This window comes from Triticum dicoccoides, chromosome 7B, assembly GCF_002162155.2.
Source record: "Triticum dicoccoides isolate Atlit2015 ecotype Zavitan chromosome 7B, WEW_v2.0, whole genome shotgun sequence".
Classification (NCBI taxonomy): domain Eukaryota; kingdom Viridiplantae; phylum Streptophyta; class Magnoliopsida; order Poales; family Poaceae; genus Triticum; species Triticum dicoccoides.
Window position 1 is genome coordinate 394,574,538 of NC_041393.1, and position 23,966 is coordinate 394,598,503.

Here is a 23,966-nt window from a genome sequence, read left to right on the forward strand (position 1 = left end):
ATCATGGGCTTTGTTAACATAGATGGATCATATGATGTTTCTCCCCTCTCTACTCTCGTTGTGATGAATTGAGTCTTTACCCTTTGACGTTTTGTCTTGTCGGATTGAATGTTCAGATCTGAGAACACATGATATATGTCTTGCATATGAATACCCGTGGTGACAATGGGGTATTATTTTGATTCACTTGATATATGTTATGACACTCAACATGTGGATTCCTGCGGTGACTTTGGGGTAATCTATGCATAGGAGTTGATGCACGTTTTTATTATCTTTTCTCCGATAGAAACTTTGGGGTACCTTGTAGTTCCTTGTGTAAATTGAGTATTATGAATCTGAAATTGTTTGATACATATCGTACTCGCGGTGACATTGGGGTATCTAGGTGACATTAGAGTTGGTTGATATGTATCATATGGTGTTATTTTAGTACGAACTCTTGATTAGATCGATCGGAAAGAATAGCTTGCTGTTATTTTAGTACGAACTCTAGGATAGATTGGTCGGAAAGAATAGCTTTGAGGTGGTTTCATACCCTACAAACAGTCTCTATCTTTTGTTCTCCGCTAATAGGAACTCGGGAGTGATTCTTTATTGCACTTTGAGGGATAATCATATGATCCAACTATGTTATCATTGTTGAGAGATTGCACTAGTTAAAGCATGCACCCGAGGCCTCATTTTCCATTATTGCAATACCGTTTGTGCTCCATTTTATCATTTACTACCTTGTTGTTTTCTTATTGTTCGCACTACAAAAACTCATATCTACTATCCATACTACACTTTTATCACCGTCTCTTCGCCGAACTAGTGCACCTATACAATTTGCTATTGTATTGGGTGTGTTGGGGACACAAGAGACTTCTTGTATTTGATTGTAGGGTTGCTTGAGAGAGACTATCTTCATCCTACGCCTCCCACGGATTGATAAACCTTAGGTCATCCACTTGAGGGAAAATTGCTACTGTCCTACAAAACTCTGCGCTTGGAGGCCTAACACGTGTCTACAAGAATAAAGTTGTGTAGTAGACATCAACTATACTGCATCATCCCTTCCTCTTTGGGGAAATACTGACGTAGTTCTAGCATACATCATTGACTCGGGCACTCGCGTCCATGTTGATGCACTCTTGTAGTGGTAGAGGAAGAATGTCCAATGGGGACAATGGGTTGAGAACCGTAGACGACCTCAAAGAGGGACTTGCCGATGGTCGAATGTCTTGCATGGTTGTAGGCGTACTCGGCGATGGGTAGACACTCCTCCCACTCCTTGTTGTTCTTCTTGATCAACACGCGTAGTAGAGTGGAGATAGTCCGGTTCGTGACCTCCATTTGTCCGTCGGTTTGAGGATGGTATGCTGAAGAGAACAAGAGCTTGATTCCAAGCTTGGTGCATAAGGTCTACCAAAAGTAGCTCAAGAACTTGACATCGCGGTCTGAGACAATAGTCTTTGGCACTCCATGGAGGTGCAAGATTTCCCTACAAAAAAGATTTGCAACATGTGAAGCATCGTCTATCTTGTTGCATGAGATGAAATGAGCCATTTTAGAGAATCGGTCCACAACAACAAACATGGAATCTTTGCCATTTTGAGTCCTAGGCAAACCAAGCACAAAGTCCATGCTAATATCTTCCCATGGGTGATACAGAATTGGAAGTAGCATAAAGAGACCATGGGATTGAGCTTTTGACTTAGCTTTGTGACATGTTGAGCATCGATTGGTGAAGTGTGAGACGTCGCGGAACATCTTGGGCCAAAAGTAGTTCTTGGCGAGCATGGCGAATGTCTTGTCATGTCCAAAGTGTCCCATTAGGCCTCCTCCGTGAGCCTCTTGCTAAAGTAACAAACGAAGAGAAGACTCGAGGATACATAGTTTGTTAGCTCTCATAAGATAATCATTCTTGAGGTAATAGCATTCCCAAGATGTATGCGTCAAACATTTGGCATATGGAATAGCAAAAGTAGGATCATGCGCATACAAGTCTTTTATGTGCTCAAAGCCAATTACATTCAATTCAAGTTTAGTGACAAGCATGCATCGACGGGAAAGCGCATCCACCACAACGTTTTCCTTACCTTTGATGTACTTGATGACATAAGGAAATGACTCAATGAATTCACTCCACTTAGCATGACGCTTGTTCAACTTAGTTTGACGCTTAAGATACTTGAGTGTTTCATGATCGGTGTGAAGAATGAACTCATGAGGGCGGAGATAATGCTCCCAAACATGCAAGACTCGAACTAAAGCGTATAGCTCTTTGTCATATATGGGGTAATTGAGTTGCGTTCCAGAAAGTATTTCACTAAAGTAAGCTATGGGGCGCTTCTCTTGCATTAACACACCTCCTATGCCATAACCGCTAGCATCACAATGGACCTCGAAAGGTTTATCAAAGTTGGGTAAAGCAAGCAAAGGAGCATGTGTAAGCAAATTCTTAAGGTCATTGAATGCGGTATCTTGGGATGGTCCCCAAACAAAAGGTGCATTCTTCTTGCTTAAAGCATGTAAAGGCAAAGCGATGGTGCTAAAATCCTTCACAAATCTACAACAGAAACATGCTAAACCAAGAAAACTTCGCACTTTTTGCAAATTTGTTGGTTGGGGACAAGTTTTAATAGCATTGATCTTAGATTCATCTACATGCACACCCTTAGAAGATACAACAAAACCCAAGAAAACGACCTTATCAACACCGAACAGGCATTTGTCCATGTTAACATAAAGGCACTCTTTCCTAAGGGTTTGCAACACGGTTCTAAGATGGGTGACACAATCTATGAGAGATTTGCTAAAGACAAGAATATCATCAAAATAGACCATAACAAATACATCAATATAGGGACGAAGAACAAAATGCATGACTCGCATGAAAGTATCAGGTGCTTCGGATAAGCCCATTGGCATCACAAGTCATTCATATAAGCCAAATTTGGTCTTAAATGCGGTTTTCCATTCGCCGCCTTCGTGTATACGGATTTGGTAATAACCACTTTTAAGATCAATCTTAGAGAAAATGGTGGCTCCTCTAAGTTCATCTAGCATGTCATCTAAGCGTGGAATGGGGTAACGATATCTAACCGTGATAGCATTGATAGGACGACAATCGGAACACATGCGATATGTACCATCTTTGTTGGGAACAATGATTACCGGGATGGCACAAGGGCTCAAACTTTCTCGTACATGTACGTTGTCGATGAGTTGTTGTACTTGCCATTGGATCTCCTTGCTTTCCTCAGGGTTGACGCGGTAGGGAGCCTTGTTGGGAAGAGGTGCTCTGGGGATGAGGTCAATGCGGTGTTCGAAGCCTCGAATAGGAGGTAGACCCGGAGGTAGCTCATAGGGGAATACATCTTGGAATTCCTGCAATAGAGAAGATAACATGAAAGGTAGATTGTGAGAGGTGTTAGTCTTTGGTGCCTCATTGATACGTCTCCAACGTATCTATAATTTTTGATTGTTCCATGCTATTATATTATCTGTTTTGGATGTTTAATATGCATTAATATGCTATTTTATATTATTTATAGGACTAACCTATTAATCAAGGGCCAGTGCCAGTTTCTGTTTTTTGCCTGTTTTAGAGTTTCACAGAAAAGGAATACTAAACGGATTCCAAACGGGATGAAACTTTCGCGATGATCTTTCTTGGACCAGAAGCAAACCAGGAGACTTGGATATGAAGTCGTAGACGCAACGAGGCGGCCACGAGGGTGGAGGGCGCGCCTAAGGGGGTAGGGCGCGCCCACTATCTCATGGGCCCCTCGGAGCTCCCCTGACCTAGTTCCTTCGCCTATATATACTCTTATACCCCAAAAACATCAGGGGGGCCACGAAACCACTTTTCCACTGCCGCAACCTTCTATACCCATGAGATCCCATCTAGGGGCCTTTTCCGGCATCCTGTCGGAGGAGGGATTTGATCACGGAGGGCTTCTACATCAACACCATTACCCTTCCGATGAAGCGTGAGTAGTTTACCTCAGACCTACGGGTCCATAGCTAGTAGCTAGATGGCTTATTCTCTCTCTTTGATTCTCAATACCATGTTCTCCTTGAAGTTCTTGGAGATCTATTCAATGTAATATTCTTTTGCGGTGTGTTTGTTGAGATCCGATGAATTGTGGATTTATGATCAAATTATCTATGAATATTATTTGAGTCTTCTCTGAATTCTTATATGCATGATTTGATATCTTTGCAAGTCTCTTCGAATTATCGGTTTAGTTTGGCCTACTAGATTGGTTTTTATTGCAATGGGAGAAGTGCTTAGCTTTGGGTTCAATCTTGCGGTGTCCTTTCCCAGTGATAGTAGGGGCAGCAAGGCATGTATTGTGTTGTTGCATCAAGGATAAAAAGATGGGTTTTTCATCATATTGCTTGAGTTAGTTCCTCTACATCATGTCATCTTACCTGATGCGTTACTCTGTTCTTTATGAACTTAATACTCTAGATGCATGCTGGATAGCGGTCGATGTGTGGAGTAATAGTAGTAGATGCAGGCAGGAGTCGGTCTACTTGACACGGACGTGATGCCTATATTCATGATCATTGCCTTAGATGTCGTCATAATTATGCGCTCTTCTATCAATTTCTCCGTAGTAATTTGTTCACCCACCATAATATTTGCTATCTTGAGAGAAGCCACTAGTGAAACCTATGCCCCCTACGTCTCTTTTCCATTATTGAATCTATTTTACATCATATTAGTTTTCCATCAACTTGCCAATTTCTGTCGTCGTTCCTTTAATTTGCAATCTTTACTTTCCAATCTATAAACCAAAAATACCAAAAATATTTACTTTACTGTTTATCTATCTCTATCAGATCTCACTTTTGTAAGTAACCGTGAAGGGATTGACAACCCCTTTATCGTGTTGGGTGCAAGTTTGTTGATTGTTTGTCAAGGTATTCGGTGACCTGTGCGTAATCTCCTACTCGATTGATACCTTGGTTCTCAAATCAAGGGAAATACTTACTCTACTTTGCTGCATCACCCTTTCCTCTTCAAGGGAAAAACCAACACATGCTCAGTAGGTAGAACTCATCCTTGCACAAAAGGACATAGTGCATAACACTCGATAGGTTCTCACACACTTCTCTCATCTCACTTTTGGTGGCAAATAGCACTAAGTTTTTCTTTTCTCTCATCGTGGAGGCACTCATTTTGGGCTTGTGGCTCTCACTCCCTTTTGGGTGGCTCACTCTCTCACTATTCTCTCCATGATGGGTGGCTTACTTGTCGGTGATCACTTGACTTGGTGACATAGGTTGTAGCACGTACTCCTTTCCCTTCATCTTGAAGCTATAGTGATTGGTACGTCTGTTGTGGGTGACGCCTCAGTCAAATTGCCATGGTCGTCCAAGAAGGAGGTGGCAAATGGACATTAGAATGACATCACACTCCAAAGTATCTTCATATGCTTCAATCTTGAAGGAAACTTGCACCATATGTTCCACTTGGATAGTGCCGGAGTCACTAAGCCATTGGACCTTGTAGGGGTGGGGATGCTTCATCTTGACTAACTGGAGCTTGGAGCATAGTTCTTCACTTGCCAAGTTATGGCAACTCCCTCCATCGATGATGACCTTCACGGGCCTTCCATTGATGCCCACCTTTGTGTGGAATATATGGTGTCGGTGTCAAAACCGGCGGATCTCGAGTAGGGGGTCCCGAACTGTGCGTCTAGGCGGATGGTAACAGGAGACAAGGGACACGATGTTTTACCCAGGTTCGGGCCCTCTTGATGGAGGTAAAACCCTATCTCCTGCTTGATTAATATTGATGATGTGTGTTACAAGAGTAGATCTACCACGAGATCAAGGAGGCTAAACCCTAGAAGCTAGCCTATGGTATGATTGTTGTTCGTCGTATGGACTAAAGCCATCCGGTTTATATAGACACCGGAGAGGGCTAGGGTTACACAAAGTTGGTTACAATGGTAGGAGATCCACATATCCTTATCGCCAAGCTTGCCCTCCACGCCAAGGAAAGTCCCATCCGGACACGGGACGAAGTCTTCAATCTTGTATCTTCATAGTCTTGGAGTTCGGTCGATGATGATAGTTCGGCTATCCGGACACCCCCTAGTCCGGGACTTCCTCAGTAGCCCCCGAACCGGGCTTCAGCGACGACGAGTCCGGCGCGCATATTGTCTTCGGCGTTGCAAGGCGGGTTCTCCTTCAAACTTCATGTTCCTGTCGAATAGTGTTCGGCTTCCTTATAAATGTTGCGCTCCTTGGCTTCTGCGCCCAATAACGGCCTTCTCCCACGTGTCGTGTGAATGCGAAAAGCTAGGTTATTTTTACATTTCTCCCCCCAGCTGTGCGAACGAGCCGCCTATAAGAGAGGTGAGGATCTAGATCCAACTCACACCATCCTCCTTCCGCAAGTATTCATCGAAGCGCCTCTGACAAAAATCCATTCTATCATGGACAGTCGACGCGGCTCCTCCTCTCGCGCTCCCAGCCCTAAGCCAGGAGATTGGGGGAGATGCTCAGTTCCACACAGCGAGCTAGTGGCGCTCCAAACCGAGGGATATCTTCCCCCAGCCTTCATGGTTCCGGTTCGGGCCGGACTGGCCACCTTCCAGGGCGGAAAGCAGGCGGAGAGTGTTCCCAACCCCTCCAAAGGGGAGCGGGTATGCTTCATCCCTTATTTAATAAGGGGACTTGTATTTCCCATACATCCGTTTCTCTGGGGGCTCCTGGAGTTCTACGGACTCCAGCTTCACCACCTTACACCTGCCTCCATTTTGCACATCGCGGGCTTTGTAGCTCTTTGCGAGCTGTTCCTGGGCATCGAGCCCCATTTTTCACTGTGGAAGAGATTGTTTTGCTTCGTACCCCGCTCTCACGAGGGGTCGATATATCAAGTGGGCGGAGCCGAAATATGGCGCATCGCTGGGACCGGATATCCATCCGGCACCCCGAAGAAGGCGTCCGAAGACTGGCTTTCGGAATGGTTCTATATGGAGGACGCTCCTCTGCCGGATCCAGTTCGGATCGGCCTCCCGGAGTTTAGCAATGCCCCCTTGAAGAAACGCCTGAGTTGGCGCCCACGGAGCCCTCAACGGGAGGATGATGGGAGCGTTCATTATCTGATGGGCCGGATTAGGTTACTGGCCCACTCCGGATAGACCATGATTGGAATCATGGCCACGTGCATTATGCAAGGGGTGCAGCCACTCCAATATAGGGGCCACCCCATGTGGGACTTCAACGGGGAGAACGACGCCACCCGTCATGGCCGCAAGGGGCCAGGATCGGCCGCGGATCTGGTGAAGATCCTGTTCGGCTTGTACAAGGGGGAGAAGGAAGACTTTCTCCAAACGAGCCCATTGAATGGGTTCTCCATGAATAACCCATGGAGCTGGGTAAGCGAACGTTTATTCATTCGACCCGTGCTTTCGAAGTTAAATGCCTTACTCTATGATTTTGACGCAGGAACTGCGTCGGGATGTGGAGCGCATACACAGTCCGGCTCCACAACTCGAGGATCCGGAAAGATCCCTTGATCCGGCTTCCGAAGAGGATCCGGACATAAAGGTGCATTTAATTGACGGGGTGTTCCACCAGCTCAGCATAGATAATGCTTTGGTCGCCATTACGGCTGACTACCCTGGTTTGTGTCCGGCTTCCCAGGTGAGTACGACCGAAGTTCTGACACCGTTGCTTTGTTAATGCTCATTTCTGACCACCGTGCACCAATGGTGCTCGGCAGGCGGTGCCCTCACGGCAGGAAGCCGGGCCTGTGGCGACTGACCAGACGAGGTCAGTTCGGCCCAGCAGGCGGAAGAGGAGTGCGGCGCGAATCGAAACATCGCCGCGAAGGTATGGCGCACCATTGTCCTTTAAGGGAAAAAAACTCCTGGGAGGCATATTAATGCTCATGATTATTCTAGGAGAAAGAGCGCTTGCCGGACTGAGTCCGGAGAGGGTGCCCACCAAGCCTCTGCCAGCCAGGCTCCAACGCCTGGTCCGGAAGGGGAGGCTAGCGCAAGGCGCGAGCCGGACGCTCCTCCAACGGAGGATGCCGACAGGTTGTCCGCCACCAGGTCTGAGGTGGAGAGCACCATGAATCATAGGCGCCGCCGGACAATTCTTCGTGACGCATGTTTCTCCCCTGGGGCGTTAAATGCCTTTAATGCGGGAGACGCGCACCTCCGTGCTGCTCAAGATGGTTTAACCAAAGCCACGGAGCAGTATGTAAAGGACATACGGGTGAGCAATTTTAATGGCTATATGTGCCAGTAGCCCCTGAGACTTAAAATAGTTAAACTAACTGATTTAAGGATCATTTGTTATGCAGGATCTTACTGAGAAGAATACCCACCTGTCTCAGGAGCTTCAAGAGTGCAAGGCCCAACTGGAGGCCGCACTAGCCGCTGCCGGGGGAGCCACAGAGACCCCTCTGGTAATTCATATTTTTGAAAAGAGAAGTAGTTGGAAAAATGCGGCGTGTGTGTATAGTCTGACAATAATATTGCAGAGGGCGCCAGACTAGATCCGGACAAGCAACAGCTACTGCGCCAGTTGAAGGCCGGCGAGAGGGTGCTTACGAAGGTGTAACAAGAGAGGAACAAACTCCAAGATGCCCACACCCAGCTTGGAGAAGAGCTAAAAGGTGTTCGGGCCCAGCTGTCTGGCTCCTTGAAGGAGAATCAGCGGCTTCGTTGCGGCATCTATAGTAAGTGCTTGAGAAAACTCTTTTGAAAAGAAGAATTTGGCGAGGAAGTCGATTGACAGAAATGTGTCTTTAGGTGTGCTCACAGGTCGCCCTGCGGAGGAAATGCCTGGTTCAACGGGTGACCAACTCCCTGAGCTGGTTCAACTGCTCGAACGTGTCCGGCAGGCGATGAGTGGCGTCGTTCAGGCTTTATGGCCTTCCGTCTCCCTACCCGAGGGCCTTGGAGAGCTTGCTGAGAAGCTTCAGGGAGCACGGCGACGCCTCCATCTGTGGAAAATATCGGCCTGCCGTCAGGGCGCCAGGGAGGCCTGGGCCATGGTGAAGACGTGGTACCCGAAGGCTGACCCAAACCACATGGCCGAGGTCGGACCTGCGGGGCCTGATGGGAAGGAGATCCCTGTGAGCTTGATGTACGGCCAAGTAGAACTGGCCGCGAAATATTCCCAACAGGACTGTAAATTAGACAGCCTGTTAGATGGGATTGAAGAGGAGTACAATCAGTCGGTTTGACGATGTAATTTGAAATGACATGTAAAATGCCTTCTAGCCGGATTGTAGACCGTTTGTCTTTGCGGACCTTTTCGTTTCGACCTCCGGACAAAACAGTCCGGAGTGTGTCCGAATACCCTTACGGTTGTAGAAGAACCAGGGCATGCGTGGAGACAAGGAGTCGGGGTCATAATTGCTTTATCAGACAAGTGCCCAACTAGCTATGTTATATTACATGGTTAGTAAGAAACATCTTCCAGGGAGAATAGTTCCGTTAAGGGTTCCTTTCCCTGGGAGGCATGCCCTAAGGTGCATGTCCGGACTGCGAAAATAGCAGAAAAAGCATCTGGGGGCAAATAAATAAGTAAGTAATAAATCATCTTTCAAGTCACTGACCGAATATTCTCTTAAGAACGCTAGCTTTTGGCTTCACCCAGTCTGAGGTACACATCCGGCTGACCCGGCAGTAACAATCGCAGAGGTGCTCCCTTTACCTCCTAGCCGAACAATCGGGAACGTAGGGGTAAGCACAGGAGCCAGGCAACCCAGCTTGGCCAAAACTTAAGTCATATCGATGCATATAATGGTGAATAAAAGGTACATGTGGAAGTATGACACATGTGTTGGGCATGAAGCCCGTATAAATAAGCTTCTGTTAAAGAAGCCCCCAGGTATAACGAGTGCTAGGAGCACATCGAGTGTGTGCGAACAATGCGTGAATCAGCCTATCAAAGGTATTGAAAAAAAAGTGGGAAGAAGGAGGGGGACAAGAGATAGTGAAAATGTAAAGAGATGGACGGAGGAATGAGACGAACTCTGAGTCCGGCGTTAGGCGTAGAATCTTCGGAGACGGGCTGCGTTCCATGGGTTCGGCTCGAGTCGGTTGTCAGATGCGTTGCGTAGACGGTATGCTCCGCCGGTCAGGACTTGGTCGACGATGAAGGGACCTTCCCACTTGGGCTTAAGTTTGTCCTTTTTCTTGTCCAGCAGGCGTAGAACAAGTTCGCCAACATTGTAAGCTTTGGCCCGTACTTCTCTGATTTGATATCTTCGAGCCTGCTGTTGATAAAATGCGGAACGAGCTTTTGCCACGTCCCGCTCCTCCTCTAAGGCGTCCAAACTGTCCTGCCGATCCAGCTCGGCTTCTCTTTCTTCGTACATGCGTACGCGAGGTGAGTCATGAATTATATTGCAGGGCAGAACTGCCTCTGCGTCGTACACCATAAAAAATGGTGTGAATCCGGTAGTTCGGTTTGGCATGGTCCGCAGCCCCCAGAGTACGGAGTCGAGCTCCTCTACCCAGTGCATGTTAGATTCCTTGAGGGACCGCACTAGTCTGGGTTTGATGCCGCTCATGATTAGACCATTTGCTCGCTCGACTTGACCGTTAGTTTGAGGGTGATAGACTGAAGCGTAGTCGAGCTTGATGCCCATGTTTTTGCACCAGAGTTTAACCTCGCCGGCCGTGAAATTCGTGTCATTATCAGTGATGATGCTGTGGGGGACGCCGAAACGGTGTACTACCCCGGATATGAATTCTATCACAGGTCCGGATTCTGCCGTTTTAACCGGCTTGGCTTCAATCCATTTGGTGAATTTGTCCACCATGACCAATAAGTATTTGCGCTTGTGTTTTCCCCCTTTAAGGGGGCCAACCATGTCAAGCCCCCAGACCGCGAACGGCCAGGTGATGGGTATAGTTTTGAGGGCGGTGGGTGCCATGTGGCTCTAATTAGCAAAGAGCTGGCAACCGACGCATCGTCGGACTAAGTCCTGAGCATCTGCCTGGGCTGTTGGCCAATAAAATCCTGTACGGAAGGCCTTGCCTACAAGGCCCCGGGCTGCGGCGTGGTGCCCACCGAGTCCGGCGTGAATTTCAGCCAGGAGATTTCGCCTCTCCTCTTCGGAGATACACCTTTGAAGGACTCCAGTTGTGCTTTTCTTATAAAGTTCTCCCTCATGGACCTTGTAGGCTTTAGATCTCCGAACTATGCAACGGGCCTCGTTTTGGTCTTCGGGAAGTTCCTGCCTAATTAAGTAGGCTAGGAATGGTTCCGTCCATGGGGCAATTATTGCCATTATTTCGTGGGTTGAAGGTGTTATTTCATTGGCTGAGCCGCCGATCGTGTCAGAATTGTCTGTGTTAGGTGATGCAGCTAGCTCCGGATTGTTATTTCTGGACTCCTCTTCCCATAATACGGATGGCTTAAAGAGCCGTTCCAGGAAGATGTTTGGAGGGACGGCGTCACGTTTTGCGCCGATGCATGCTAACACGTCTGATGCCTGGTTATTATCCCGGGCTACATGATGGAATTCGAGTCCTTCAAACCGAGCTGACATTTTTAGGACGGCGTTGCGGTAGGCTGCCATTTTCGGATCTTTGGCGTCAAAGTCTCCATTTACTTGGGATATTGCGAGGTCTGAATCCCCGCGCACCTCTAGGCGTTGAATGCCCATGGAGATTGCCATCCGGAGGCCGTGTAGAAGGGCCTCGTATTCGGCTGCGTTGTTGGAGTCCATGTACATTATTTGAAGTACGTATTGGACTGTGTCTCTAGTTGGGGACATCAAGACGACACCAGCCCCCAAGCCAGCCAACATTTTGGATCTGTCGAAATGCATGATCCAATTGGAGTACGTGCCTTACTCTTTAGGGAGTTCGGCTTCGATCCATTCGGCGACGATGTCAGCCAGGACTTGCGACTTTATAGCTCGCCGAGGTTTGTAGGTTATGTCGAATGGTAAGAGCTCAATGGCCCATTTTGCAATCCTGCCCGTTGCGTCGCGATTGTTTATAATATCATTGAGAGGTACTTTAGAGGCCACCGTTATGGAACACTCTTGAAAGTAGTGTCGCAGCTTCCGGGATGCCATGAACACCGCATACGCTATCTTTTGATAATATGGGTACCGGGACTTGCATGGAGTTAAGACAGTGGATACGTAGTACACTGGTTTTTGAAGAGGGAATCTGTGCCCTTCAGTTTCTCGTTCGACGACGAGTACCGCACTGACAACTTGATGTGTTGCTGTGATATATAATAACATAGGTTCGCCCAGGTCGGGCGCGGCCAGGACCGGATCTGTTGCCAGTATGGCCTTGATTTCTTTGAGTCCGGCCGTGGCAGCATCCGTCCATTCGAAGTGTTCGGTGCGCCGGAGGAGGCGATAGAGGGGCAGAGCCTTTTCTCCCAAATGGGAGATGAAGCGACTTAGAGCCGCTATGCACCCAGTTAGTTTTTGTATTTGCTTGAGGTCTTTTGGGATATCCAATTGTGACAGAGCTCGGATCTTGGCTAGGTTTGCTTCAATTCCTCTACCGGATACAATGAAGCCCAAAAGCTTTCCGGCTGGTACTCTGAAGACACACTTTTCCGGGTTGAGCTTAATGTCATATGCTCGAAGGTTGTCAAATGTCACCCTCAAGTCGTCTACTAGAGTTTCGACGTGTTTGGTCTTGATGACCACATCATCTACGTATGCCTCTACTGTTTTGCCCATCTGGGTAGCCAGACATGTATGAATCATGCGCTGATATGTTGCGCCAGCGTTTTTGAGTCTGAAGGGCATTGTGTTGAAGCAGAATGGCCCATATGGAGTAATGAATGCCGTTGCGGCCTGGTCTTTTTCCGCCATCTTGATTTGATGGTATCCGGAGTATGCATCGAGGAAGCACAATGAATCGTGCCCTGCGGTAGCATCGATGATTTGGTCGATGCGAGGGAGTGGGAAAGGGTCCTTTGGACAGGCCTTGTTAAGGTTTTTGAAATCGACGCAGAGGCGCCAGGATTTGTCCTTTTTTGGTACCATTACAAGGTTGGCTAGCCAGTCCGGATGTTTGATATCTCTGATGAATCCGGCTTCTAAGAGTTTGGCTAGCTCCTCTCCCATTGCCTATCTTTTAGGTTCGGAAAATCGCCGAAGAGCTTGTTTGACTGGCTTGAATCCTTTTAGGATATTTAGGTTGTGCTCTGCCAGCCTGCGTGGGATTTCTGGCATGTCTGAAGGGTGCCAGGCAAAAATGTCCCAATTTTCCCGAAGGAATTCTCGTAGTGCGGCTTCTACATCAGGATTTAATTGTGCCCCAATGGATGCCGTCTTTGTGGGGTCCGTTGGATGGACCTGAAATTTAACTATTTCGTCTGCTGGTTTGAAAGAGGTGGACTTGGACCTCTTATCGAGTATCACATCATTCCTATCCACCGTGGAGCGCAGCACAGTTAATTCCTCTGCCGCTAGGGCTTCGGATAATGCCTCTAGGGCCAGTGCGGCTGTCTTATTTTCAGCGCGGAGTGTTGTATCTGGATCACTGGCGAGAGTGATTATTCCATTGGGTCCGGGCATTTTGAGCTTCATGTACCCGTAATGGGGTATAGCTTGGAAGATTGTGAATGCCTCTTGCCCTAACAAAGCGTGATATCCGCTGCCGAATGGGGCCACTTGGAACGTGACCTCTTCAGACCTATAATTGTCCGGCGATCCGAACACTACATCTAGTGTGATTTTTCCTGTGCAGCGTACTTCTCGACTAGGGATTATCCCCCTGAAGGTTGTGCTGCTTCGCTCAATGCGGCTCCAGTCAATTTCCATTTTTTGAAGGGTTTCCTCGTAGATGAGGTTTAATCCGCTGCCGCCATCCATGAGTACCTTGGTAAGACGAAAGCCGTCCACTATCAGACTGAGGACCAACGCGGCTAGTGCTCTAGCTGTTCGGAATTTAGGTTCATCGCTGGCACTGAAGGTGATAGCCATGTCGCTCCATGGATTTGCTGTTGCTACTTGGTAGACTTCGGCGAGGCTACGGATTGTTCGTTTCCGCATATTATTTGATGCGAAAGTCTCGAAGACTGTTAATACCGTACTGGTGTTGCTGGGCTGGCTGCCCGGGGCAAAAAAGCCTTCGCCACTTTTGGCCACCTGCCGTAATATCCAACATGCTCGAAGGCTATGTGTTGGAGTGGCGCCCTCCGTACTATGGATTTTGCAGGGTCCGTTGAGCCATCCCTCCAGTACGGTTCCGTACCCTTTATGGGGTTTTTTCTTTTTGGTTTTTAACCCAAGTGCTTGAGTATGACGCACCCTTTTATTTCGGACTGGAGTTGTATTCAGGGCCGGATTGTCCCAAAACCTAGTTTCGGTTTTCCAGGCACTTTCCATCGCGCAGTATTTTTGTACAATGGTCGTTAGGTCGGCGAAGCGTGTAACTTCGCGACGACTGATGGCGTTTATGATTCCCTTGTCCGTGCAATTGTTGCAGAAGATTGAAATCGCGCTTTCTTCATGGCAGTCCTTTATCATGTCCATAACCAGGAGGAATCTGGCCCAGTAATGATGTACTGTTTCATCGGGCTCTTGCCGTATTTGAGATAGATCGCTTATGTTTGGGTGGGCGGGCGGAATCAAGTTCGGAACCCCGTCCAATCTGAGGCTCAAAGGCCACGAAGCTTCCGGGTTCGGAAGCTTGGTTTGCTGGACGCTTTCCCACAAATCTGGTCTGATGCGTGACTTTAGGTTCAGTATTTGATTAACGTCCGTCCCTCCGCGGGAATCCGGCATGGAGGGATCGGGAATCCGGACATAGTTGGTTTTTATCATAGAAGAAGAGTCGCCGCATTGTTCCTCTACCACGACAATGTGGTGGGTAACCTGGGGAGGGTTGATTTCTCTCAGATCGGTTTTAAGCCCAATCTGATCATAGTCGGTAGCGACTCCCAGGGCGGCGATGCGATCCAAGAGCTCGTTTACGGAGGAGAGCTCAATCGGATCTAGCTGCTCTGCGAGTTCTGAGCTGACGTGAAGATCGCTTTTAATGACTTGAGAGGTCATTGTCGGAGCGATGGCTGGACAGGCGGTCATAAGAAAACCGCCTAGCCGGATAGTCTGGCCAACGGCCAAAGCTCCCTTGAAGACGGTGCCGTCTTTAAAGACGGGAAAAGGCATCCTTCCTGATGGTGACGGCACAGAGGAACTCTCAATGAAAGCACCAATGTTGGTGTCAAAACCGGCGGATCTCGGGTAGGGGGTCCCGAACTGTGCGTCTAGGCGGATGGTAACAGGAGACAAGGGACACGATGTTTTACCCAGGTTCGGACCCTCTTGATGGAGGTAAAACCCTACGTCCTGCTTGATTAATATTGATGATGTGTGTTACAAGAGTAGATCTACCACGAGATCAAGGAGGCTAAACCCTAGAAGCTAGCCTATGGTATGATTGTTGTTCGTCCTATGGACTAAAGCCATCCGGTTTATATAGACACCGGAGAGGGCTAGGGTTACACAAAGTCAGTTACAATGGTAGGAGATCTACATATCCATATCGCCAAGCTTGCCCTCCACGCCAAGGAAAGTCCCATCCGGACACAGGACGAAGTCTTCAATCTTGTATCTTCATAGTCTTGGAGTCCGGCCGATGATGATAGTTCGGCTATCTGGACACCCCCTAGTCCGGGACTCCCTCATATGGCATCTTTGGTCTTTGTCTTGGTGATGCTGAAGAGTCAAGACCTTGGAGACAACAAGAGCGGGGCTCGAATCTTCGTCGCAAAAGACTTGATCATCTTCATCTTTGTTCACTTGTCGGTGCATGGCCACTTGCTCAAGGGCATCCATTTCCTCTTCACTCATGGAGTCATAGGTCCCATCATCGTTGAGGATCATGGTGCACTTGTTGGTACACTCGAAGGATTTGTGGCCTCGGCCGCCGCATGTGAAGCACTTGATTGAACTTGTCTTGATGTTCTCATCGGTTGGAGTAGATGATGATGAAGCTCTCAGCTTGAAGTTGCTTGTAGTAGGAGGACGACTTGAAGATGTCGAAGTTTTCTTGTAACTTGACTTGTCGTTATTGCTTGGTGAAGCTTTTGTCGAGGTAGGAGTCGTTGCAGTCGTTGAAGCTTGGTTATAGGAGGAGCCGTAGGTCTTGGTAGAGAACTTCGCATACTTGAAGTCATCTTGCACTTGACGTTCTGCCTTTGTAGCTTGGTGCACTAGCTCGATTAGGTTGGAGTAGGGTTCAAAGTTGGCGATCTTCTTGATAGGATGATCGAGTCCATTCAAAGAAACGTGCCATAGTTTGCTCATCATCTTTCGTGACATTGGCTCTTATCATGGCAATCTCCATTTCCTTGTAGTACTCATCAACGCTCTTTGTTCCTTGCTTGAGGAGTTGTAGTCGCTTGAATAGGTCGCGATTAAAGTATGTTGGCACAAAGCACGCTCTCATGACATCCTTCATTTGGTCCCATGTTGTGATGGGTGGTTCACTGATGTTTGCTTGAACTACGTCGGAATTCCCCAAAGAGGAAGGGATGCTGTAGCACAACAATGGCAGGTATTTCCCTCAGTGATGAGACCAAGGTTATCGAACCAGTAGGAGAACCACGCAACACTACGTGAACGACACCTGCACACAAATAACAAATCCTCGCAACCCAACATATTAAAGGGGTTGTCAATCCCTCTCGGGCAACAACACCAGAAATTGGCAAGTGGACGTGAGAAAGTTGTAATAAATTGATAGATAGATCGCCAAATAAAATAAAGTGCAGCAAGGTATTTTTGTATTTTTGGTTTAATAGATCTGAAAATAAAGGCAAATAAAATAGATCACAAAGGCAAATATAATAAAGAAGAGGCCCGAGGGCCATAGATTTCACTAGTGGATTCTCTCAAGAAAAATAGCAAACGGTGGGTAAACTAATTACTGTTGGGCAATTGATAGAACTTCAAATAATTATGACGATATCCAGGCAATGATCATTATATATGCATCACGTCCAAGATTAGTAGACCGACTCCTGCATGCATCTACTACTATTACTCCACACATCGATCGCTATCCAACATGCATCTAGTGTATTAAGTTCATGGAGAAACGGAGTAATGCAATAAGAACGATGACATGATGTAGACAATATCTATTTATGTAGAAATATATCCCATCTTGTTATCCTTAATGGCAATGATACATACGTGTCGGTTCCCCTTCTGTAACTGGGATCAAGCACCGTAAGATCGAACCCATCACAAAGCACCTCTTCCCATTGCAAGATAAATAGATCAGATTGGCCAAACAAAACCCAAAAATCGAAGAGTAAATACGAGGCTATAAGCAATCATGCATATAAGAGACTCAAAGAAGACTCAAATAACTTTCATGGATAAAAAGATAGATCTGATCATAAACTCAAAGTTCATCGGATCCCAAAAAACACACTGCAAAAAGAGTTACATCATATGGATCTCCAAGGGACCATCGTATTGAGAATCAAAAGAGAGAGAGGAAGCCATCTAGCTACTAACTACGGACCCGTAGGTCTACAAAGAACTACTCACGCATCATCGGAGAGGCACCAATGGGCACAATGAACCCCTCTGTGATGGTGTCTAGATTGGATCTGGTGTTTCTGGAACTTGCGGTAGCTGGAATTGATTTTTGTCGACTTCCTAGGGTTTCTGGAATATTGGGGTATTTATAGAGCAAAGAGGCAGTTCGGGAGGCCACCGAGGTGGGCACAACCCACCAGGGTGCGCTTGGGCCTCCAGGCCCAGGTGTCTTGTGCTCACCTCGGGCCCCCTCCTTGGTACTTCTTTGTCCCACTGGATGTCTTCTGGTCCAAAAAAATTCACAAAAATTTTCGCTGCATTTGGACTCCGTTTGGTATTGATTTTCTGCGATGTAAAAAACATGCAGAAAACAACAACTGGTACTTGGCACTATGTCAATAGGTTAGTACCAAAAAATGATTTAAAATAACTATAAACTGATTGTAAAACATCCAAGAATGATATTATAACATTATACAATCAAAAATTATAGATATGTTGGAGACGTATCAGCATCCCAAGCTTAATTCCTGCTCGTCCTCGAGTAGGTAAATGATAAAAACAGAATTGTTTATGTTCAATGCTACCTAACATGCTCATCACATATTGTTTTCTTTGTAGCATGGACATTTGGACTTTTATATGGTTCAAAGCAATAGTCTAATTTTGACATGAGACTTAAATACTCAAGCATATCAACAAGCAACCATCTCTTTCAAAATATCAACGCTAAAATAAGTTATCCCTAGCCCATTATGCTCAATCTTTAATCCATTCATGAAACACACTCGCATATTAGCTACAACCAATGCTCAAGTACGATCATAGTGCCCCTTAGTTTGTGTTTTATAAGAGAAGATGGAGAGTCAAATTTAAAATAAAAATTGCATAAAATAAAAGAAAGGCTCTTCGTAGAGGGAAGTAGGGATTTGTAGAGGTGCCAGAGCTCAAAGTGAAAATCATAGAGATAAAAAACATTTTGGGAGGCATGCTTTTCCTGTCAACGAGAACGATCAAGAAGTTCCCAATACTTTCCATGCTAGATATATCATAGGCGGTTCCCAAACGGAAATTAAAGTTTATTGCTTTTTCAACCATACTTTCACTTTCCATGGCTAACCGATGTCTGCTAGAACTACGTCAGTATTTCCCCAAAGAGGAAGGGATGATGCAGTATAGCGACGGTAGGTATTTCCCTCAATGATGAGACCAAGGTTATCGAACCAGTAGGAGAACCTCCTCACACCATGTAAACAACACCTGCACACAAATAACAAATACCTGCAACCCGACGTGTTAAAGGGGTTGTCAATCCCTTCCGGGTACGACGCCTCAAGATAGGCAAAAACGTGAGGTAAAAGTTGGTAGATAGGATAAATAGATCGCGGAACAAATAAATTGCAGCAAGGTATTTTTTGTATTTTTGGTTTAATAGATCTGAAAATAAATGCAAGAGAAAATAGCCCGCAAAGGCAAATATGATGAAAAGAGACCCGGGGGCCGTAGGTTTCACTAGTGGCTTCTCTCGAGAAAAATAGAAAACGGTGGGAAAACAATTACTGTTGGGCAATTGATAGAACTTCAAATAATCATGAAAATATCCATGCAATCATCATTATATAGGCATCACATCCAAGATTAGTAGACCGAGTCCTGCCTGCATCTACTACTATTACTCCACACATCGACCACTATCCAGTATGCATCTAGTGTATTAAGTTCACAGAAAAACGGAGTAATGCAATAAGAGAGATGACATTATGTAGACGACACTACTAGAAAAAGGGCTATAGATGGGATTGACACTAATGGCGCACCAGACAAGTGGTGCGCCATTAGTATATACTAATGGCGCACCACCTTCTGATGCGCCATTAGAGTTGAAACTACTAATGGCACACCTGGCCCGCGGTGCGCCATTAGTATCAATTTTTTTTTTGAACTAGTGCGCCTGTCCAAACATACTAATGGCGCATCCGGAGGAAGTGCACCATTACTAGTTGTAACTAGTAATGGCGCACCTGTCAGAAAGTGCGCCACTAATGTTGTTTTTTTTATTATTTTTTTAATTCCTTTTTTTGCAAAACTACTAATGGCGCACTCGACTGCGGTGCGCCATTACTAGTTTAAACTAGTAATGGCGCACCGTGGTGGTGTGCGCCATTAGTATGTTTTTTTTTGCAAAACTACTAATGGTGCACCACCAGGTGGTGCGCCATTAGTAACCTGGATTACTAATGGCGCATTTGTGGTTGGTGCGCCATTAGTAAGTGGGCAGCAACAAGATATTTTGGACAGCCTCTCCTCCCACACTCACTTTCTCCCCACTTCATTCTCTCCACGGCCTCCTCCTTGTCTCGGGTGCCTCCTCTTTTTCACCTCATTTCCACCATAGATTCATTCAAATTAAGTGGTTAAGTTACCTTGTTTTGATAGGTAAGTAAGGGGGGAAGCTATATTTATGTTGTTCTCCCTACAACAATGTGCACATGCACTTTTTAAGGCCTAGCTAGATCTATGTATGTTCGTGGTGTTGCATATGTTTGTGGTGTTGCATATGTGTTTGTGTTTGGAGGTGTACCGGTATTTGAAATGCGATAGTTGCCAATATTTTGCCGGAATGTTGATTCATTTCCGTTTCGGCGAGAATTTTGGCATTAAGCATTCTTTTGGTCCTATTTTTAGGGAAAGTCATGCCAAATTTTTTCTTGGTTCTAAAATATCGTTTTGCTCTACCCCGCAGGCGACCATGGTCTGCACGATGACCGAGGGCATCGTGAATAGGTTTTTGAGGTTCGCGAAGGCCGAGATGCTTCAAAAGAACGAGACGGAGATAAGATGTCTGTGTCGAAGATGCAAGCTGAAGAGCCTTATTGCGGACCCGGATTCCGGGCAGGTGCGGGACCACCTGCTCTTGCATGGTTTCATGGATGGCTATCGGTGGCAAGGTGATGAAGATGACTACGAAGTCATCCATGGGGGCCGGGCAAGAAATGAGGAAGGGCAGCAAGACAACCACCGCGGCTCGGGCGGGCGAGAAGACGAAGAATCCCCAGGAGATGATCACGACGGTGATGCTGTACACAGTCATCATGTAGAAGATGCAGGACATGATGATGATGCCGGCGGAGCAGACGACGCTAGACCATCGATGGGCTGGGTGCAGGACCCTCATATTCAAGAGCTGCTTCTCAAGCAGACGGATAACGCAAGAGCTGCCGCCCGAGAGAAAGCCAAGATGGATCAACTTGAGTTAGACGCGGTTACTCCATTGTATGAAGGATGCAGGCCCGAGGATACCCGCCTGAAAGTAACGCTCATGGCTCTGGAGATGAAGGTAAAACACAAAATGACCGACGCATGCTTTGACGAGAACATGTCATTCTGGCACGAACGTCTTCCCAAGGGGAACAAGTGCCCGACCAGTTTGGAGGAGGCGAAGAAAATCGTGTGTCCTCTGGATTTACCGCATGTGAAATACCATGTGTGCATGAACAATTGCATCATTTATCGGGACGAGCATGCGGAGTCTACCATATGTCCGGTGTGCGGTGTCACTCGATACAAGAAGAGGAAGAAAGCTCCTCGAAAAGTGGTGTGGTACTTTCCGATCACTCCTCGTCTGCAGCGGTATTTCGCGGACCCTAAGGTAGCAAAGTTCCTGCGTTGGCACGCGGATAGGGAGGAGAAGAAGCGAGAAGATGACGCAAATGATCCGGAGATAGATAAAAAAGACAAGATGCTGAGTCACCCTAAGGATGCGAGCCAGTGGCAAGCGTTGAACTTTGAATACCCAGAATTTGATAACGATCCAAGGAACATCGTGCTGGGCGCGAGCACCGATGGAGTCAATCCGTTTGGCAGCCAGAGAAGCACACATAGCACCTGGCCTGTGTTTGTGTGGATGTACAACCTTCCCCCCTAGTTGTGCATGAAGAGGAAGTACATTCACATGAGTATGCTAATTGAAGGTCCGAAACAACCAGGGAACGACATCAATCTGTATCTGGGGCTGCTGAAAGAGGAGCTTGACACGCTGTGGAAAACGCCAGCCAATACGTGGGACGCCGCAGAGAAAGAATATTTCCATATGAGAGCCGCACTGCTCACGACGGTGCACGACTATCTCGGTTACGGATATCTTGCGGGGCAGGTAGTCCATGGATTTTCTGGATGCATAAGGTGCATGGATGACACAACGTATCGCCAGCTAGATAGAGATCCCGGGTCTTCGAAAACCGTGTTCATGGGACATCGAAGGTGGCTTCGCGACGATGGCCCGTGGAGGAAACGCAAGGATCTGTTCGATGGTGAAACCGAACCTCGAAAACGCCCGTGTACGAGGAGCGGCGAGGAAATAGACAAGCTGTTGAAAAATTGGAAAGACTGCCCACTGCCGGGAAAGAAGCAAAAGGCGCCAGAGCCGGGAAAGAAGCGAAAGGCGCCAGAGCCGCTGCTGAAGGTATGGAAAACGAGGGCATCAGGCAGGAGCTTCACGCTATATATGATGATGATGATGATGATGATGATGATGATGATGATGATGACGATGATGAGGCGAAGCAGGACACAGAAAGTCGTCGCAAAGGCAAAAAGGCCAAGAAGACCGGAAATGACTACCCTCCCGCGTGCTTCACTCTAAGTCAGGAGGAGATCGAGCAGTTTTTCACCTGCCTCCTAGGAGTAAAACTTCCTTACGGTTACGCGGGGAAGATAAGCAGATATCTAGACCCAGCGAAGCAGAAGTTCAGCGGGATGAAGTCTCACGACTGTCACGTGCTGATGACGCAGATACTTCCAGTTGCAATCCGTGGGATCATGGACGCGCACGTCCATGAAACGCTATTTGGCCTATGCAACTTCTTCGACGTCATCTCTCGGAAGTCGATTGGCGTGAGGCAACTCAGAAGGCTACAGGAAGAGATCGTGGTGATACTATGCGAGCTTGAGATGTACTTCCCGCCCGCATTCCTCGACGTTATGGTGCATCTGCTGGTCCATATAGTGGAGGATATCATCCAACTCGGGCCGACGTTCCTGCACAGCATGATGCCGTTCGAAAGGATGAATGGTGTCATCAAAGGATACGTTCGCAACATGTCACGTCCAGAAGGAAGCATAGCCAGGGGCTTTCTGACCGAAGAGTGCATCTCCTACTGCACGAATTATCTAGGCATCGAGAACCCCGTTGGTCTGCCCGTCAACAGGCACCTTGGCAGGCTCGCTGGATGGGGTCACCGTGAGGGTCGCCGCGAAATGCATGTCGACTTCGAGGGTCGACTCGCCGACTTTGAAAGAGCAAACCTAGTCGCGCTACAACACATAGACGTGGTCGATCCTTGGGTGGTAGAGCACAAAACCTTTATTAAGAAGACGTACAATGACCGAGGCCAACAGAGGACGGACGGAGATATACTCAAAGAGCACAACTCATGTTTCACGCGTTGGTTCAAGCAGAAGCTTCTGTCGTACCCTTTACATGAGGATTCTTCCGCGGAAGAACAACTCATCTTCGCCTTGTCACAGGGCGCCGAGCACAACCTGATGACCTATGAGGTGTACGATATCAACGGCTACACATTCTACACCGAGGCCAAGGACATGAAGAGCGATGGTTATCAGAACTCCGGGGTAATGATGGAATCCTACACCGGTAACGACAAGGACAGATACTATGGAATGATAGAGGAGATCTGGGAGCTGAGCTACGCTGGAGAGAAGGTCCCGATGTTCCGTGTCAGATGGGCCAAGAACGTCATAAAAGAAGACCGGTATTTCACCACCATGGTTATACCCGAAGCCAAATCCAAGACCGCGGGCGCAAACGTCACCGCGAAAAATGAGCCATGGGTACTGGCTTCCCAAGTGGACCAATGCTTCTTCATTACTGACCCGCCAAAGCCTAGTCGTGTTGTCGTGAGGAGAGGCAAAAGGAAGATCATTGGAATGGATGGAGTAGCCAATGAGCAAGACTTCGACAAGTACGGCGACCCGAGGATCGAGCATGACGACGATGATGAAGTAGCAGCATACACCACAAGAAGAAGCAGGACCACCCTACCTAAAGGACGTCCGTTCCATAGAAGAACTCCATTTGCGAAAAAGAAGGGCAAGAAGATTGTGAACAGATAGCTAGCTAAGATCGATTGTATTTAAATCGTAGACTTCATTTCTCGATTGTATTTCATGGGCACTTTTTGAACTATCATGAATATTTTTTAATTTCATGGACACTCGATCTCGATCCCCCTCCATCTCGATCGCTATCCCACCTCGCCAGATCCGGTCCCCCTCGCCGCCGAGCACCCCCCAGTCCACCGGCCGCCGCCGCCGACCCCCCGCACCCTCGATTCCCCTACTCAACCGCCGCCGCCGACCCCCCGCACCCCGCGCACCCTCCCCCGCTCCACCGGCATTACTGTTTGATGATATTTTTAAAAAGTTTATTACC